Source organism: Arvicola amphibius, chromosome 18 (genome assembly GCF_903992535.2).
Source record: "Arvicola amphibius chromosome 18, mArvAmp1.2, whole genome shotgun sequence".
NCBI lineage: Eukaryota > Metazoa > Chordata > Mammalia > Rodentia > Cricetidae > Arvicola > Arvicola amphibius.
In genome coordinates this window covers 4,404,562-4,425,907 of record NC_052064.1, presented here as the reverse complement: position 1 = coordinate 4,425,907, position 21,346 = coordinate 4,404,562, and the positions used below count along the sequence as shown (strand labels likewise).

General features: G+C 42.7%; 1 protein-coding gene across 2 annotated transcripts in view; it reads right to left on the bottom strand.

The window, feature by feature from the left end:
- Magi2 (membrane associated guanylate kinase, WW and PDZ domain containing 2) overlaps positions 1-21,346 on the bottom strand; it is a 1,324,802-nt gene that overhangs the window by 296,407 nt on the left and 1,007,049 nt on the right. The gene's annotated exons all lie outside the window — the stretch shown is intronic.

Below are 21,346 nucleotides of genomic sequence, written 5' to 3'. Positions count from 1 at the left end.
ATTATGTAGGTTCTGGGGATCACACACATATGGTGATATTTGCGGGTTAATGCCTTCTCCTGCTGAGCCATCTCACTGACCCACCGGGCATATTGTAGTGGTGAGACCCGGATGGAAAGGCCAGGATTCTGGAGGAAAATTCTCACACAAGTGACAGAATGCCTATCTAGGATGCTTGCTGCCGAAAGCCTCTTCATGCTGAGATGGCGAACTAGTAGACAGACCTGGAGGGACTGGAAGCAACGGTAGCCCAGCTAAGCCCAGGACTTTTGGCGCCAGGAAAATATGCATGCTTATGTCACAGGTTGTTTAAGGAACGGGGAGCTGGCCGCAGCCTTGCTGACTAGTGGTGGCCACACCACTCCGTCTCCAGAACATAGACATCTAAGAGAGGGCTGGCATGAACAGTGATCTCTGGTTCTTAAGGGCTCTGAAAGCATGGTGTGAGAAGGGTTCTAAGAGGGCCTGACAGCTAACTGTGTGCAGTTCCCCTAAATAATGACATAGCGACAGAGATGCATGATTAATAAAAACTCAGAGAGAAACAATGGGGTTCAGCCTGAAGGCCAGAAAAGCAAAGCAGGCAACCACTGGCTCTTACTGCAACCTCAGGCCGAAAGTGGCAATTCTGTTTCCAGGAATCTGAGAATGAGACTGTGTTTGAGAGCTGTCTCCTCCTGTTTTATAATCTTCTCCAGGGCTGGGATTGAAGGCGTGCACTGCCCAGTTTCTATGGCAAACTAGTGTGGCTACTGGGGTTAAAGGTGTGTGTCACCACTGTCTGGTCTGTATGACCGGTGGGGCAGTTTGCCTCTCTGATCCTCAGGTGAGCTTATTTACTAGATTACAAATGAACCAGCACTACAGTACACACACAGGTCAGTGACTTATTCTAGACAGACGCCATGCCCAGTCCGGTGAAGTTCTAGAATTTAGTCATCACGTCTGTTTCTGCAGTGGGTCTCTTAGCTACATAAACTCTCTTTCCAATGTGTGATTTCAGATTGGCAAGTATATATAGTTAACATGACATGCCTGCACACACACATATTCTCCCTCCCTCCCTCCCTCCCTCCCTCCCTCCCTCCCTCCCTTCCTTCCTCCCTCCCTCCCTTCCTTCTTCCCTCCTTCCCTCCTTCTCCATTCCTCCCTCTCTCTCTCTCCCTCTCTCTCTTTCCCTCTCTCCCCCTCTCCCCTCTCTCTGTCTCTCTCCATCTCTCCTCTCTCTCTCCCTATCTCTCCCTTTCTCCTCTCTCTGTCTCTCTGTCTCTCTCTCTCCTCTATCCCTCTTTCCCTCTCTCGGTTTCTCTCCCTCTCCCTCTCTCCCTCCCTCTCTTCCTCCCCCTCTCTCCTTCTCTCTTTCTTTCTCTCTCTCTCCCTCCCCCCTCTCTCCCTCTTTGACACACACATACACACACACACATGCACGCACGCACACACACACACACATTCCATCTATTTTACTTCCTAAGACTACGCATCAGAGAAGAGAGGAGCTAAAACAAACTCTCATCCACTCTTGTATTATGTATCAGATGTCTGGTGAGGTGGTTGGTAAGAATAATGACTTCATTGCATCTGATACTTTCCTTGTGGGAGGGGTGGCAGACACCGACAATTTCAGCAACACTCAGATCTCTATTCAAATTCTAGCTCCTGCATAGCTGAGTAACCTTTGGTAACTTGTTGAACCCGAGTCTCAGTAAACTATTCTCTAAAATGGGCACAATATTGTCTACTTCAATGGTTGAGAGAATGGAATGTAACAGCCAATAGCACATCAGCTTTTACACTGACATGTTTAATGATTTCTAGCGGCTATTATCATGCACATCACCTTCACTACCCTGTCAATATTTTAACCACTTCCATCACTGCTACCATGAAAGTCTTTGTGGGGGACCTAAGAAACACAGGAATCTTGCTCCAATAGCCTCATTCTATTTAAAGGAAAAGGTGTGGTTTTAAGAATGTTGTTTCTTAATGATTCTTACTCTCGGCTCTATGGGCTTCGAAAAACTGTTGGGAAAACTTCAAGCTGGAGTCACTGTGCATCAGGAAGGCTGGATTTGGAGGTTCTTTCTCCTATCCCCAGGTAACTTTGTGAGCAAATCCTTCAAGTTTTCCTGACATGATATTGTAGCTTTATCTTTGGCTCTTTTCCCATGGGTGTCCTTTGTTTTTGACACACTTGGGGCAATTCTCATAGGCAATACCCCTTTGAAAGTCATTTTATTCAAGTAACACTTACTACATCCATAGTGCGATACTTGATCAAAACGATTCATGTGGCATCTTGGGACAAGTTCTAACCTTTCTTTGATCATCTGTATCTTTCTTACAGATGGACCCTTAAATTCCCCGAAGGCTTGTGTGTCAAAACCTTGGATGGTCCTCAGCTTGGTGCTATAGGGAGTGGTGGAGACCTTCAAGAGGTAGGGAATGAGAGGTCCTAGATCACTGGGGCATGCCCTCACAAGGAAGGGTAAAACAAAGGTTTACCTCTCTTACTTCCTGGCCATGAGGAGAAGTGGCCTTCTCTGCCTCTCTCATTGTGATATACCACGTCATCACAGGCTTGGCACAATTGGGACAGATGATCAGAAAGAGCAGATTCTGAAACTCGGGGGGGGGGACTTTCTCTTTTAAGTCTAGACATTTTGTTATAAAGTGGTGAGCTGATTTAACACTCCCATTATCTATACAGTGGGGGCATTAACATCTACTTTATGGCTGCTATGAGGGTAAGAGATGTGTTTGCAGAGAGCGGACAGCTGGAAGAACCTAATGTCTGTAAAGTGCTGTCTTGTGATTTCGGAATAATTGTTATTTACTATAGCTCATATTAATGATGGTGCTGGCAGTGGCATTGTAAGACCTTTCCTATGTCCCCAGCCCTTTCCAAAGCCGGCCACAGAGGCATTCCTAGACAGCATTATGCTTCTTCTGGGGAATGTTTAGTTAATTTCAAATGGATCCTTTTATTATATCCTCAGCGAGAAGATTTGAGAGATTTCTAAAGAACAATAAGCAAACAATAATCAAGGTGAAATTACTTGACTATAGGTGAGAGATACAAAGAAGACCGACATCACAGGGTCCTATTTGTTTACTAGAGTTGCGCTGTAAATCAACGTTGAACTTTCAAACGGCTAACAAGAGAGAAGAAACAGCTATTCCCTTTAAGATAAACCCATGTTCACAAAGGCATGGATTATATCATTAAGACTTCCAGTGATTGAGTTTTCTGGGCTTTTCTCTTCAAGTCTTTGGTGAGGAGATTTCTGTGAAGCAGCATCATAGGACCCTAAGTGGTAATTTTTACAACAGTGAATGTCACGGTTCTACCAACCTCTTTCTGGCGCTTTCCTACATCGTGAACTCTTACGTAAGACCCTATGTGGTATTTATTGCTGTATATCACACATTTAACACACTGAAAGGCATTTAACTAGTTGTTGTTTTGGAATATTAGCTGAAGATGTGTTACGTTCTTTCATTTCATGGAATATTTGTTTAATGATGTACAGACGTGTTGTGTTCTTTTATGCTGCATTTGTGTGACTCTGTGAAGCTGTGTTACTGTGCCTGTCTAAAACACCTGATGGTCTACTAAAGAGCTGAACGGCCAATAGCGAGGCAGGAGAGAGAAAGAGGCAGTGCTTCTGGGGAGAGAGGATAAGTTGGAGACGAGAGAAGGAAGAGGTGGGGTGAGGAAAGGAAAGGGGAGGAAGATGCCAGGGGCCAGCCACCCAGCCACCCAGCCAGCCAGGGGGTAAGAAGGGACAAAATATAGACCAAAGAATAAAGTAAGGTAAAATGTAGAACAGAGGAAAGTAAGATAAAAAGCTGAGAGGCAAAACATAGTTAAAGAGGAACAGGACCATTTAAGGTGTTAGAAAAACTGGCTAGAACAAGCCAATCTAAGACGGGGCATTCACAAGTAAGACTAAGTCTCTGTGTATTTGTTTGGGAGCTGGGTGGTGGGCCCCAAAAGTGAAAAAACATGTGAAAGCTACAATTTGTTAAATAACTATATGATAAGAATGTTAATGGTTTTCAAATATATGCCAGAGACTTAAAAAACCAAAAACAAAACAACCAAATCCTCCACAACCAAGATGTATCGTTGAAATCAACTGAAGTATCGAGTCTTCCATAGCCTACCTGTTCTCTGTCCATTTTCCTAGGTCATCACACACCTAATTTTATCCTCATCAGAGTCATTTTGACTTTGGTGGACATTAATTTTATCATCTTGAATTTAGTGGACAATTGAGAATTGGATCTTTGAGTCAACATGGAAGAGGGAATCATGACTTTCAAGTGGCATTTGAAATAGACACATACAATAATATCTCATTATGGCAGAGGTAGGGGCGATGGTTATTGTGTCAAGGCATGTGGTAGCCAGTATCCAGAAAAGATTTGCTGAATAGACGCTTAGATGGAGTCAGATATTATGAAAGCTGACAGATGCTAATGTTTTCCCGTTTCACTCCTCCACCAAATACATATTGTGACAGTTGGACTGGATATGAAAGGTAGCGCCGGTTTATAGGATACAGTTACCTTTCATCAGAGTAAATACCCATGTGATCCTTTAGGGCCGAGAAACTTTCCAGACATGTAAATTCTATGGGGGAAAATGACGTTTTTGGTGGTAAAATATTTGGCTCAGAGGAGTTTCTAACTAGGAGAGCTGCTTAGTGTCGTGATAGATATATACTCACATGGGTGAGCACCACACTGGGGGTGAGGCCTTGGGGCTCCAGGGAGACAGTCACTCTTCCTCCAACCCACAAGGGCTCCTTTGGCTTCTGCTTCTCTGCAAGTCTGTCCCTTTGAAGTCCTCTGGATGTACTTAGAAAAGTATGCGTTTCCTGGAATCTTAGCGTTCCCATGACTTTTTCTGGCTCCTCCTTTGAGTTCCTACTTATTTGCTATTGCCTCTTTCAACTTGAGTACCAAGATGCCACTCTATTGGTAGCAAAGACAGACAGTACACCTTTTTGTCTACATACTACTCATTTTTATGAAGAATTTTAAGAAGAATATCTGATGTTTTCAATGCCATTAGGTCTCAATAAAAAGAGTAAAAATGACTTCAAAAATGGATAAACATTACTCAATGCTTTGAAAGCTAAAGGAGAATAATAGCCCCAGAGGGCCCTTCTGGGGTCAGCTCTCTTCCAAGAAGGGAGGACAGTAGAATTAAGAGATTTGTCTTGGGGCTGGAGAGATAGGTCACTGGTTTAGAGCACTTGCTACCTTTAGAGAGGACCTAGTTAGATTCCTAACAACCACCATGTGGGTAACTCACAGCCATTTACGATTCATGTTGATCTGACACCCTCTTCTGGACCCCTCAGGTGTCTACACATTTGGAGCGTGCACACACTCAAACACACACACAGAGACATCAAATAAATCTTCATAAACAACAACATAGTTTTGTCTTTGCAGTCGTGCTGATGACATTCACTTCCGTCTCTGTCATATTGGTGGTGCGTGACCTTAGGGACATCGTTTATGCATTTTGTGCCTCATAATTTTCCATATGTAAATCTGGCATTGACATAACATCAGACCTTTGAATTGTTGTGCAGTGCCCAGATAGAAGTACTTCCAAAATGCCAGTTAGCAAAATCCATCAAATATTGATTTTTAAAATCTCTTTGCCAGATACTGTGTTAGAGACTGTAGGCAGGGACAATGATCATCAAGTGTGTGGTTTGGCAGGAGATTGAAAGCAGGAAAACAGGAGATTTATGGAATAGGTCTGATATATAATAAAACCATGTCTTATAGTGTTTTAAAAAGCTAAAATTTAAAAGTACAAGATTAAAGCTTAATGTTTTAAATATGTTATTTCAAAATATGATGGATATAAGAATTAATACATATTACTTTTAACTATTTACCACAATAATTGAATACTGCCTTTTAAATGGTTTCCCCCAATTCTACAGTGACGTGATAATTTCATTCCTGCAAATGTCTGTTTATTATTTCCCACCATACCTGGGGAATATCAGTGTGTTTTGTGAATGTAATTGGGAAGCCCGAGTCATTCATATCTTCCTTTCTTCTCTCCCTGTTTATAACAGGGGCTGCTTTAGGACATTGTCACTTGCATGGGAGGTAGAATCATTGCTAAGATGGGTATCCATGTACTGAAAATCACAGCAAAGTCTGTCTGATACTCCAGCCAGGCTGAACCTCCTGGCTACATCTTCATGTGAGTGAGATCTCTTCTCTCCACTGGTTGTGATGTTAGGTTATTTCATTAGTGTGTATTTTATACACCGGGGAGACTCATCGCTAAGCCATTGGCATTCACTAAGCAAAATACTGGGAAAAACCTGGTGCTTCCCTTAGCAAACATGGCCCTGTATAGTTTCGATCATGTCATGAAGCCTGTAGGACCTTTATGATACATGAATACAATTTTAGAATCAGAGCCAAAATGAATAATTTTCTCAATAGGTACCACTTACCAAAGTTAAATCAAGATCAGATAAACAACTTAAATAGACCCCTAGAGAAATAAAAACAGTCACTAAAAAGTCTCCTAAACTAGCTGGGGGGTGGTGGCACATGCCCCATAATCCCAGCACTTGGGAGTAAGAGGAAGGTGATCTCTGTGAGTTCAAGGCCAGCCTGGTCTATAAAACATGTTCTAGGACAGCCAGAGAGGTTACACAGAGAAACTTGCCCAGGACCAGATGGCTTTAGTGCAGGATTCTACCAGACTTTCAAAGAAGAGTTAACACCAATAGTCCTCAAATAATTCCAGAAATTAGAAACAGAAGAAACAGTGCATAGCTCATTTCGTGAGGTAATAGTTATTGGAGCCAGAGTGGAAACAACTTGGATGTCTCTCAACTAAAGATTGGATAAATAAAATATGGTATATTGACACAATGGAGTACCACTCAGTGTGGTGGTTTGAATAGGAACAGCTTCTATAGACTCATGTATTGGAATGCTTGGCCCATCGAGAGTGACACTACCAGGAGGTGTGGCCTTGTTGGAGTAGGTGTGGCTTTGTTGGAGATGGTGTCACCAGAGGTGGGCTTTGAGGTCACATATGCTCAAGCCAGGCCCAGTGTGTTAAGGTTTCTTTCTGTTGCCTGTGGATCCAGATGTGAAACTCCCAGCTTCCTCTCTAACACCTTGTCTGTCTGCATGCCACCATGCTTCCCATTGATGATAACAGACGAAGCCTCTGAACTGTAAGCCAGTCCCAATTAAATGTTTTCCTTTATGAGAGTTGCTGTGATCATGGTGTCTCTTCACAGCAACAGGAACCATAACTAAGACAGAAGTTGTTTAAAAAGTTAACATGGAATTTTCAGGCAAATGGATCAAACTAGGAAAATTATCCTGAATAAGGGACCCTGGACCCAGAAAGACAAATATGGTATGTACTCACTGATACGTGGATACTAGCCATTTAGTAAATGATAACTAGGCTACAATCTGTAGAATGAGAGAGATTAGGTAGAAAGGAGGGGTCTAGGGGATGCACAGCTCTCTATGGGAAGAGGAAATAGAGTAGATTTTATGGGCGAACTTGGGGGCAAGCAGGGATGGGAGCAGGAAGGATCAGGTGTTGGGGGGAGGGATGAAGGGAGACAGTACAGTGACAGATGGCTGGGATTGGGGGGCTTGGGGGTGGTATGGAAACATAGAGAAGTGGGAACGTCCTGTAATCTATGACACTGACCCTAGTAAGGACCCCTAGGACTGGAGGGCGGTGGGAACTTCCTGTAATCTATGATGCTGACCCTAGTGGGGACCCTAGGAATGGAGGGCGGTGGGAACTTCCTGTAATCTACGTGGCTGACCCTAGTGGGGACCTCTAGGAACGGAGGGCAGTGAGGACTTCCTGTAATCTATGAGGCTGACCCTAGTGGGGACCCCTAGGAATGGAGGGCAGGAGTTTGAAACGGCCATCTCTTGTAGCCAGACAAGGTTCCCAGTGACCGGACTGAGCTGCTTTTAATTGAGTTGTTGGCCAAAGGGGTCCCCCGGAGGTTCCCAAACAACCGAGGCTGGTGCCAGAACAGAGGATTGCCCTCTGAAAACAGACAGCAGGGCTCCGACAGCTACGCAGTTCATCGAACGTGAAGAGATACATACAGCTCTGCCTTCAGGAAACTTCACCCCTACACTCTAGTCTCTTTGGCCTAAAAATGTACTCTGCAGGTTACTGAAAGAGAAACATGGGCAAAACCTTCCAGAAAGGCCTCCACCTACAATCTATCCTGCCCGCAAGAAGTGCTGGGCAATGGTGGCTCAGAGTTTGTGGGATCAGCTGACTAAAGTCTGATTTTAACTTGATGTCCATGCCAGAGAGGGGACCCATGCCCTACACAGACTGGATGGCCACAAACCCAAAGACCTAGGGTAGAACCAAACATGAATGGGGGAAAAAAATCAATGAAAGGATTCCTGATGGTAATTCTGCTCTGCTCATAGATTGGTGCCTTATCTGTTGTCATCAGAGAGCGCATGCATAGATCAACAGAGAGACTTTCTGATGAGACAGTCTAAATTCTATCGGGCCCCTGCCCTCAGAGCTGGGGGAGTCCCAAGGAAGAGGGGGTACAAAGATTGTAGGAGTCAGGGGGGGGGATGGAGGAGGCCAGGAGAACACAGCCCACTGAATCAACTAAGCAGGGCTCATCCAGGCTCACAGAGACTGAAGTCTCAATTGTGGGGCCTGCAGGGGTCTGTAGTAGGTCATCTGCTTATATATTGGGGCTCTTGCTGGTTTGTGGGACTCTTAATAGTGATGGCCCATGTATCTTTTACGCTTCTGCCTGCACTTAGTGTTCTAGCTTTAGTATGAGGGCTTTGGCCTTGTCTTCTCGTAGTGGTTCTCAACATTTGAGTCATGGCGCCCTTTGGGGGTTGCAAATCAGATATCTTGTGTATCTGATATTTGTGATTTGGAACAGTAGCAAAAATTACAGTTTATGAAGTAGCAACAAAATAATTTTATGGTTGGGGTCACCCCAGCATGAGGACCTGAATTGAAAGGTTACGGTATTAGGAAGGCTGAGAACCACTGTCTGGGTCTGCTTCGTTGTGTTGTGTTTGGCTGTCGTCTCTTGGAGGCCTGCTGTTTACCGAAGAGAGGCAATGAGGGGGGAGTGGATGAGGAGACAGGTGAGGTGGGGTGGGAGCAGCTGGGAGGAGTGGAGGGAGGGAAAACTGATCAGGATGTAATGCATGAGAGAAGAATCTAATTTCAATTTAAAAAATTGGAGCCAGTAGGCGTGCATGAAAAATGTCCCCTATCTCACTCTCATCAAACGTCCAAGGGTTATTGCGGGATGCAAGGAAGTGGTTATCCTTTTCAAAGGTGTTTTGACCCCCTTGTTTTTACACTGAAAGTGATAAGTTAAAAACTTGGGGGCAGAATGAAGCTTATCTAAAATGAAACTAATGTCTGCACAATGACAAGATCTTATGCACGAGAAACAAACCAATGAAGCCTTCTCCACTGTGGCCTGCCTGCCCTGACGAGACAGTAGTCTCCAGTGGAAGACTGGCCGTCGTTTGTTCAGGACATACGTTCTCCTGGATGTGAGGTTCTCAGGTTTAAAATACAATCTTTAGTGGAATGAATTGAGTTTGTTACTTTACAACTGGTCACAAAATAATTTAAAAAGTGCGAGTTTATGTACTTTATGTTTGAACGGACTGTAATTCCTCAGTAGACAATTTGAGTTGTCACAGTTTAGAGTTGACAGTTTAGCTTGAGTAAACTGAACCCTAAAAATATGCAACCCTCTACAAGGAGAGTCACCAACAATGATGCTGAGGAGAGACTCTAGGCTCAGAGAACTAGGGAATCCTCAAGGCCACATCACCGCCATCTGACGGTGACATCACCGACATCTGAAACTATCCAGGGAAGAACACTAATGGCTGGAGATGGACGAGCTATGGGTAAAACCAGTGGCAGATGCTGTAGTCCCAGGACATGGAAAGAAATGTAGGCCTATAGAAAACCCAAACTTTCCAGGTTTCCAAGTCCAATATTCATCGTGTGTGTGTGTGTGTGTGTGTGTGTGTGTGTGTGTGTGTGTGTTGGGGGTGAAACAGAAGTGAATAGGAACAAAGAATAGAGCTTTGGTGGTGACACCTGCATTGCTATTGTTTCCGCAGACTGTCGGGGCCTAGAGTCATTGCAGCATTTATATCATTAGCACTTGGGCGCCACTCGCATGTCCAGGAGATCAAAGTGTTGCAGACCAAGGATAAGTGAATGGAGATCGCGCTAACAAATGATTTGTTTGTTCTTTTTCAACTTACAAATGTGCACCTCTGCATTGGGATGCGCTTGGGATTTCTATCCCACAGCTCTTGGAAAGATAAAAAGGGGTTTAGCAGGGCATTCCACTTTTCAAGCTGCATAGTTCAAATTTAAACTTGCTTCACAGAGGCCTCAATTGGTTGAAATGAGAACACAAAGGGAGGGAGAGAGGGACTGATATTATGGACCTCCATCCTCATCAGACCCTGGCTCAGTGGGCGGTATGCCTTTGTTCACCTCTTCCTCTAAATGGGTAAACATTTTTTTTTTTGGCTTATCTCCCAGATGATATGAGAAATCAGTCCAGCTCTGCATAATGCCAAAACTCAAGAACATTGATTCTCATGTATCCGAGACAAGTGTATGTTTACTTTTCAAACAGATTATTCACAGATGTGCAGGCAGGCTACATCTGATAGCATCCTGGCCATGTGAATCTCATTCATTTTTCAGTTTTTATTACGAAACTGGAAATTTCAACCACTCTGTCAATTACCTGCAGATATTCTGAAGATACAAATGTAAAATCACAGGATATTATTTGGGAATATTTAATAGTATCTTGAGAACTCGAGAGCTATATCCATTGAAACAGTGAGTGACTACTATGTTTCAGCACAAAATCTAGGCATTTATGCATGTATTATATATTGAAAACCAGGAGTGAAATAGCTGCAAGGAGACCTGGCTTCAGGTATCGTGGTTTCGAACTAGAAATCTCTTCTCCAAAGGTGGCCTTTTAGTTTCTTTAAAATGGGATGATACCAACTCTTTGTCCTTATTGACTCTAAGGTTGAACATGGATTGTGTCTTTGAGTTACTATGTATGAACAAGACCAAAGGTTTGTGTGGAGCAAAATGGGATTAATCACCAAAAACTAAAGCATGAGGTGCCCATCTCAAACTTTGCAAAGGACACTAAGTTCTAGTGGCACGAAGTGGTGGAAATGTCACCCAGCAAGGAGGTGCCTGCGGGCTTGGGAAACCTATACCACTACCACTCACGTGGTGACTGATGTAATGGTGGCCTTCGCACTAGCAGTCCCTGGGCTGTGCGGAGCAACAGAAGAAAGGGACGCTTGCTGTCGGTGTTCTCTATGTCATGGCATCTCTGCTTTACTTCTCAAGCCTCTTAGGAGGTAGAACTGCCACTTTCTCATTTTCTAAAAGTATTTTTCTCTTTTACATTTGTTTTTGCTTGATTTGGTATTGGTTTGTCGAGACAAGAGTTTTTCAGTGTAGCATTGGCTGTCCTGGAACCCTCTCTGTAGCCCAGGCTGGCCACAAACTCACAGAGATCCGCCTGCTTCTGCCTCTGGCATGCTGGGATTAAAGGGAATGCGCCACCACTGCCTGGCTTCCCATTTGTTTTTCTTTTGTGGGTGTTGGGCACTTATGCCACAACACACATGTGGAGATCAGAGGACTGTGTGGGAGGTAGTTATCTTTTTCCACATTCGGGTTCTAAGCATCAATCTTGTGTTTTCAGGCTTGGTGAGAAGGTCACTCTTAAAGTGTGACTGCAAGTGAGTGGCAGGGTGAGAAGTCCCATCAACCCTGACCTGCTCGCCCGCTGTTTTCTCATTTCTAAGAGCAAAGAGCACAGGGCCTAAGGCTTCACTGAAAAGTGTGCTGTGAAGACGCACAGTAGTCTGCCTGCTTCTGAGAAGGTCCCTCATGCTCCCAAACTCCAAGCACCTCTCCTACACACACCCCACTCTCTTTACAGGGCTGTTTTGAGAGGGAAATTAGATTAAGAAACATGAGCGTGTTGAAAGCTGAAGCAGAGTGCAAATGGAAGCTTGTGCAATGTTTGGATTCTCTAGGGTCTTGGAATCGAGGGTGAAACAAGGACAGTCTTTATCCCTGTCTCAAATTGCAGTGTGACTCCTGCCAGCTTGATGATGGCTTGCCTTTACGTTTTAGTTTTTCTGTAAAAATAGAAATAATAGCATCTGTCATAAAGCATTATGGTGATGGTTAAATGAGTTTTATAAATCACCTAATGCATACCATATAATTAATAATGGTAACTCCTGACAGGGAATGGTGATGCAGGCTTATAATTCCAGCACTTTGAAGGCTGTCAAACAGGGAGTCATAAACTGAAGAGCAGTACAGACTATGTATCTCAGCAATCACTATCACCATCACTACCACCACCACCACCACCACCACCACCACCACCATAATCACCATTACCACCACCATCATTATTATCACCATCATCACCACCACCACCATCATTACCATCATCACTATCATCATCATTACTATCATCATCATCATCATCGCCATTTTCACCACCACCATCAACACCACCACCATCACCATCATCATCACCACCACCATCACCACCATCATCACCATCATCACCACTAATAGCTACTAAGTCAAGAGGGCCTCCTTGGAGATTACATACGAAGCCAATGTATGGAACTACATTCCTAGCAATACTACAGGAAACAAGATGGGTGATCCCTCCTATTATCTTAACCCCTTTGCTCACTGTAAAAATAAGGGAGAAAGAGACTGGGGGGAGTTTGTTAACCTCTATAACTAAGGCATCTGCATTATAATAAACTCAGCAGGTAATACATAATAAGCATTTGAAAATAATAATGGTGAGTTTAGTTTTCTTCTTTTTAAGGTAGTGGACAATAAAAGCAGGACCTCACAGATGTGAGGCAAATGTCCTAGCACTGAGTGGTACCCATACCCTCTCTTCATATTTTGAGACAGGGTCTCACTAAGTTGTCCAGACTGGCTGTAAACTCATTTTGATGCTCAGATACAACCTCAAACTTCCCATCCTCTTGCTTCAGCCGCTTGAATAATTAGGTGGGGCTCTGGGCCAGACTGATGAGTTTCTTCTAGACTAAGTTTATGTAAAATCACTCAACAACATGCTTACCCAGAAAATGGTATTTCTGTCACCTTAGGTTACTCAGGCCCAGCCACGAAACACAGTTGTGTTTGTGAGAGATCTTGAACTCACTTTCCTTATGTTGAAAGGAAAAATGAAATTTGATGGAAAAAATCTTGGGGAATTCATCTTTTTTTGTTATACCAAGAGCTCAGTCTGTCCTAAAATAATTTCATCTAGTTAAAGATGAAAATTTGTTATTAATCAGTGTAAAGGAATAGCACTTAACAATGTTGCTTTTATTCTTAAAAATGGAAAGACATTCCCTCCCCCCAATATATCCGTGCTAATAGTGTATGAGGTTATTCTTCTGAAGCTGGGGAGTTGGCTCAGCACTGAAGAGAACCAGGGTTCCTAGTACCCACAAAGCCCCCACAAAGGTCTGGAATCCCAGTCCTAGAGAATCTGTCTCCCCTTTTGGGCATTCATGGGTTCTGTGTGCATGTGGTATATAGACTTATGTGCAGGCAAAATATTTACACAAATAAAAATAAAACAATAAATCCCAAAAGTATTGTTCTTACCCTAAATTTTGTCTATACATGCATCTTTTATCTATCTTCCTTTCAAGTAATAATTTTAGCAGTCTTACATCTCTGTATACTCGTATGTCAAGTCCATTTTTTGCTTTTCTCCACAGTTTATTATGATAAGTCACCATTTAGGGAAGTGGCCTTTCCATAAACTATCGTTTAAATGCTAGCATAAAATATTGGTGATATATGTTGCCATCTAGATAAGCAAAAGCAGAACTTGAATGCAAATACTTTAAAAATTTTTAAGCACGCTTTGATCTGCTGCTCTAATGAGAAAGTAATAAGGCTTAACACAGGAAAATGGCCAAGTTTATCCATGCTAACACAAGAGGCAGAGAATCTTCTTTGAACTGCAGGAGATCGTAGCAATAAACCAATCTAAAGCATTCATTTACCAGACCAGGGTCAGAGAGATCAGTGAAACTTTGTGCCGACACATGTCAGGCACACAGACCTGTAACCTAAACTGACATCATAATCCAGGACACAGAAAAGGGGTTTTGAAAAACATCTCTGAATTAATGGAGACATGAATTACATCTTTCATGTGGGCTGGCATGGTATTACGGTCTGCCTTGCTGGTGGCCATCCCCTGTCTTATTCAAGTATAGAGTCTCTTAAAAATGACATCAGTTTCTGCTTCTCCAGTTTGTCCAGGTTCTCTCAGACCTCTGATAATGTTGTCATTCTTTACACTGACTGTGGTCCCTCTTCTAGAGCTATGGAAGACCGAGAGGACCAAATACCTAAAAGACACTTTAATTCTAGAAAGATTCTGTTCTTTCAGTACGCAAGTCTCCAACACCACACGATCTCGGGGAACTTCAGGAAAATTTTGACTCTGTGCAATTTTCACTTCATCTGCTAACTACAGAACTGAGTTTTAGACTGAGAAATGATTCTGAAGTCTGTCATGACAGAATGTTAGCAAGAGATCATCTGTAGCTCCTGCGTGGAATGCAGCTCACTCAGTCTGGAGAGAATTTTTAAGGTGGAAGAGCTGCTTCACGAACAGAACCATGGCCCACTTATCACACTGCATTGGCAAGAAGCAAAGAGAGTGATCCCAAGAAAGATGCTGGCATCACACTCTGAGTTACCTCAGCAGCCAGCTCTCTGGAGGTGGGTCCCTCCTTGTGCAGGATGGACAGCAAGACCCCATGGGTCTGTAGGTCCTCTTTGTGCAGAAATGCCACTTTCCATGCAGTTCAGACCCAGCTAGGAAAGTTGTCTGCAATTCGCTTAGGCAACCACCCCCACCCCCTGCATCTCCACAGTTCTCTCTTTCTTCACAAGGCCACTGTCGTGTTCTCATGGTCTTATGGAGAACATAGAGTAGGGGGAGCATGCTGAGCACAGCACAGTGTGCTGTCTCTCTCTACCCCTGGTATATCTGACCCCTGTCTCTGGCCCGATGAGGATAGGGATTGGTGTACCTCATACTGCTGCCATTGCAGGAGTTTTCCCTGCCTGCTGACTACCACCCAGGGTCACTGTTGATTGCTGGAATTCCTCCAAAAGTACCTAAATGAGGGCTTCATTTAATTCCGTAAAAAATGCTTAAACTCAAGCAAACAGCAATGTGGCTATGCACACTCTTCTCTTTATATATGTAAATAACTATGTATAAAATCCCCCCCAAAAAATCTTAAAAATAGTCTCAGAGAAAAACTGATGTAGCAATATTTCCTTTTCTTTTGCTATTGAGGTGACATCCATTAAAACTATGAAAGTTATTTGTGGAAAAATACCGTTTGTGTTCCTCACTAAGCTACAGACAGCTCTCCTAGGAAGGCGTGAATCCTTGCCTTTTTCAGGCTGAAGGAAGTGATCCACAAAATCATAAAATCCACATGGATCAAGCAGGGAGAGCAAAAAGAAAAGTCCTTAGTACAGAAGGAAGAAAAGGTGGTAGGAAGGGAAGAGAGAAAGAAGGAAGGAAAAGCAACTAATTATAGAATGGGTATGTTTTCACACGGAGACGCTGTGACTTTCTAGTATATACCCACAGAAAGCATATGTAATCATTTCTATTCTGGTAGTCCCTCTTGTCTAACTCCAAAGCTTTTTGCTCCAGGGTCATTCATTAACTACAAGAAAACACTTTGTAAAGCACAAAACTTGGACAATATCTAAAGCAGCTGTTTTACTGGGGCCTGTCTTGTTCTATGTGGCTTAGCTCAGTCTTACTGGCTATATGCCCGTGGAGACCTCAGAGGTTTGATTCCTCATTCATAAACATGGTGATTGGCACCTGGGTAACGAATGTGGAGGCATGCTAAATGCCAAGCTGGTGTCTTACAGAGGCTGCTCCTAGCATCATCACCACAGACACCCAGCTACTTAAGATGACATACGTGCTAGGTAATTACGCATTCTAATTTCCCTGTGTACGTCACTGGAACCTGCAGCCTTACCCTCTCACAGTTCTTCCTCATTAGTATCACGTGATTTATGGAATTTCCACCAGTGCTAAAAAATGCTATTGTTATTTGTGCCTTTCTGGCCATGACAGTAAGTTACTTGTTTCTTTACAAATCAAAATTTCCCACAGAACTGTTCACTTTGTGTGTTATATTGTATTCATGAAATTACTGGAAAACCAAGTATTACCAAAAGAAGAACACACACACACACACACACATACACACACACACACACACACATGCACATACATGCACACACCCACAAATTATTCTTAGTAATATAAGCTAAACTAAAAACAGCATTTTGGACACTATGACAAATTGTGCTACATTCTAACTCTGGAAGGAAAATGCCTAGTGTTTTAGCCTTGTAAGAACATCTGTGCATTGGTTTCTTGTTCTATGAAGTGGGATAATGACCCAGACTCCACAGGTCTCAGGGGAGGAAAAAATCAGCTTGGTCACCTACAAAGACTGAGTGCTTATGGCATGTGCGTTCTCTATTCTTTCTCTTCAACCTTCCTCCTTTGCTACATTCTGTCTCCCCAAGATCTCACATGCCAAGTAACTAACTGTGCAGCACGTAGTGTGAGAAACAGTAACTGAAAAATCCAGAAACTGGTCACACAATTCAGAGTACACTTGAGACGCTGAAGCTTTCTCTCAACATCACGTCTGATCTGCATCTTCAGTTACATTAATTTACTCACTCAGGAAGACATTTATTTCTTGAATATGCATTTAAAAGCATCAAAGATACTCTTGGTATTTAAGAGGTGAATAAAGCTGAAACAGTACCGTCCAGCATCCAGACAATTAGAAACTGATACAGTAACGTCCAGTATCCAGACAATTAGAAACTGAAAAAGTAACATCTAGTATCCAGACAATTAGAAACTGAAACAGTAACGTTCAGTATCCAGACAATTAGAAACTGAAAAAGTAACATCTAGTATCCAGACAATTAGAAATGAAACAGTAGCATCCAGTATCCAATTAGAAACTGAAACAGTAGCATCCAGTATCCAGACAATTAGAAACTGATACAGTAACGTCCAGTATCGGACAATTAGAAACTGAAACAGTACCGTCTAGCATTCAGACAATTAGAGAGCAAGATTTTAAAGCACATTCTTTGCTTATTTCTAACTGTATGTTTGACATGTGTACGTTAAAGAAAAGCTTTAAGCTAGGAGATTTTTTTTCCCCTTGGAAAATGACTCAGGAGAGCAACATTCATATGATGGGATTTTCAGAGAAAATCTTCTCAAGCCACTTTCCACATCCCTACATCATGACAAATGTCCACCAGTGAGTGGGCGCACATCCCTCTAACACTCAGCTCTCCCTGACAATACGAGACAGCCCTTTCGGCAACTGCATGCAAACCATGTCCTAGAGCAGCTGATGTGTGTGTGTGACATCATGTGAAAAGCTTTTCAGGCCTTTGCATGAAAATCGCATCTGTCAGTCCCCGCGACAATTTTAAATGTCATTCTATGGCTGACTTCTCTTTCTGTGCCAGAGAAGGCAGCCTGCAGGAAAGCCATCCTAGGAAACTGTGTCTTCTGGATTAGCTGCTTAAGCAAATTGTGTAACTGCCATTAAAACCAGAATGTACCCAGCAGACATAGTTTCACAAAAGAGGTGAGAAATCCACATTTGTACAAAAGTCATAGCTGTTCAGTATCATGGTTTGCACTTTTTGCATTAATTTTTTCCCTTCCTTTATGAACAGTGACAGTTACATTTCTGGTTAGCAGCTTCAGGACTTTCTAACACACCACTAAGTGTGGCACTAGCATGGATTTGGTGTCGATCAGAAAAACCTGGCTTCACTTCTTTTGGCTAGCATTTAGAATAGAGCTCAGTCTACTGTCTGACTTGCAGACGACATGAGACATGATGCTGAGTAGGGCCCATTGTACCACACAGTTGTGTGTGCTGTGAACAAGCACCCCACACTCCCTGACCTGGCCCCATAATGCCAGGGGCTTTTTCTTCTGGTTCGGGTCTTGTTTCCAGTTTCTATATTGCTTGGGAACCCTCTTCACAGTATCAGGCATGGATCTGGTGGCTCACAATGCTCATTTTACAGGGCTGGGTAGGGAGCATGACCCTCTAGCCTTGAGCATCTTGCTGTGGAATTGTTCTAGATCTAGAGGGAAGTCATCATGTTCTTGCAGGAGTCCCATCTTCCTAGGGTTGAGACTCAAAGGCCTGTATGGAATATTATGGGTTGTATGTGTGAAATTTATGAGATGCATTATTCACAAGAATCTGGAGTCTGGGCCCTTCAGCCAAACTGCCTCTGCCCACATTTTAGCCCCAGGGTCTATGGTGTGTGCTTCCTAGGAAGTCAGCTTCTTTCAAAAGGGTTTCTTCTGCTGTGAACTGGAGGCCATTTGCTTTGTCATCACCGCAGAGGGCGGTAGGTGTGGTAGAAGAACCCAGTTCACAGCACACATGGTATATGGAACAGATAGTAATTATTCTGATGGGATGATAATGATAATGAGCAGGAGGACTTCTTCCTCCTGGCTCTTGGATATAGTATGCCCACAATATTCAAAAATGAATTTAGTCAGGACAAAATTAGACCATACTGGGTTAAGCAGAGAGGTTAAAGCCTGTGTAGTCTAGGCTTTGCAGCATCCTAGCTGTACAAACATACTTTGCTATTGATTGCTGGAATTCCTTTCTGCCTGGCCACGTTGTTTGGCAGGAACAGGTGTGTAAGTGCAGCTGGGCTAAATGCCCAGCACTAGTCTCAACTTGCCGTTCCTTGCGAGGGCAGAATCCACTGTGTAGCCTCTACCCTGAGCTGTTGCTGGCCTGGATGAAGAGTCACTGACTGCTCAGGTGTCCGTCCCTTTAGTGTCTAGGGATGTAGGTTGTGTTTTTAACTTAAACAACTGGACAAGACAGATGCTCTTCATTGCTTTGTAACCTGTACTTATAATTGCACAAATGGATGTATGATTAGTCATAAAAAGTGGGAATGCCACAAAAAAATCACTTTCCACTGCCACCGATGCCATTAGCAGCATTAGTGAGCCAATATTTTCCTCGGCATAAATTTACAAAGATTTATGAAGATAACTTTGTCTTCATTAATTTTATTTTATTTATTTATTATTTTTTTGGTTTTTTTTTCGAGACAGGGTTTCCCTGTAGTTTCTAGAGCCTGTCCTGGAACTAGCTCTTGTAGACCAGGCTGGCCTCGAACTCAGAGATCCGCCTGCCTCTGCCTCCCGAGTGCTGGGATTAAAGGCGTGCGCCACCACCGCCCGGCCATTAATTTTATTTTTGAGATTATAATTTAATTACAACATTGCTCTCTTTCCTTTCCTTCCCCCAAGCCCCCTTGTATGCCCCTCACCACTCTCTTCAAATTCATGACGCCTTACTTCACTTATTGATATTACAAGCAATATTATATATATATATATATAAAATAACCATATATATATATAATAACCAGCTCGGTCTGTATACTGTTCCTTGTATGGATGTTTTCAGGACTAACCATTTGATAACCCTGCTTTTAAAAATTAATTAAATCCACAATTGTAAAAATGCTTACATTAATGTTATCTCTGTAATTATGAATGGTATATTAATGTAAGGAGCGTGTGTGGTGGTGGTGTAGACTAGACCGAGAACCTTGAACATGCTTGGCAAACCCTCTAGCATGGGATGAAACCTCACAATGGTATATTTTATTATTTCTATCTATACTAGAAAAGTGGGTAAGTTAACTTAGACTAGAAATGGACTACTTTTCTACATAAAATACTACAAGAAGGTACCTGACATCCCCCACCCTCACCCCACAGCAATCTCAGAATATGCACTAAAAGTGCCACCTGGCCTCTGTTTGTATTTCTGTTTGATAAGTTTCATTGAGCAAAACTGCTTTCAGAGCCAAAATGCACCTGTGCCAATGGTAGCATACTGGAGATGACACACAGTTAAAAAAAATCATGTAAATAGATATACTCTAATAAAAATATATGTTAAATTCTCTGTTTTGATGAAAGACATTTCTTCAGGCAGCACACACACATACACACACATACAGACACTCTCCTCTTTCACATATATATATATATCATATAAGATGTACATATATACAATAGCCTGAGATATTAAAATATATTGATGAATTTTTCAGAAAACATTTTTCTAAAAATTTTCAGAAAATATTTGATTATTTTCTACTTAATGTAACCTGCCTATTTAGACTAGCTGCTTTGTCTCAGTTTTCTGCTTGGCCAGACATACCTAGTAGCTAGTGTTGGTACTCTCTCTGGAGTTGGGTAATAACAAGAATATGGAAAATAGCACAGCTCGATCTACCCGAGGGAAGTTCAGCTACTTTGACTCTCTAGCTGACCTGAAATCACTTGAAACTTAGAGTTACCGGACTCATTTTTCTGACATTGGACAAATATGATTGAACTCTGGATAGGTTCTTAACCATGGCCGTGATAAACAGAAGATGAGCAGAGAAATGGAAGAGCATAACTTAATTAAAAACCAGTTAGAAGCAATTCAGAGTAAAAACTTAATAGAGTTTCTTTTTAGGGGTTTAGACCTATGTAAGTCAATGAGTGACTTTTAGTCTACCCTCTGGGGCCTTCCCATGAAGACTAGCAATGGATGACTCCTAGTCTACCCTATACCTTTCCCATGAGGATCAGCAATGGTCAACTCCTAGTCTACCCTCTGCGGCCTTCCTGTGAGGATCAGCAAGCTGACTCTTAGTCTACCCTCTGCCACCTTCCCATGAAGATCAGCAATGGGTGACTCCTAGTCTACCCTCTGCAGCCTTCCCATGAAGACCAGCAATGGCTGACTCAGTCTGTAGGCCTTCCCATGAGGATCAGGTAGGTAGAAACAGCTTTCTTATGTGTGGGTGCTTATCATAGTCTTGATAAATGATTAGGGCAAGGAAAGGGGCTCAAGTTAAATGCTGTCTGCACACTGGAAATTAGTTTTAAAGATCATGAAGATAGATGTGAAGAAACAAAAGTCCTGTGTCATTCTATGGATACACTCTTGACTCCAGATGCTACCTGCTGAGGCATGCTGGGACCCGATTAGTGCATTAAGACATTTA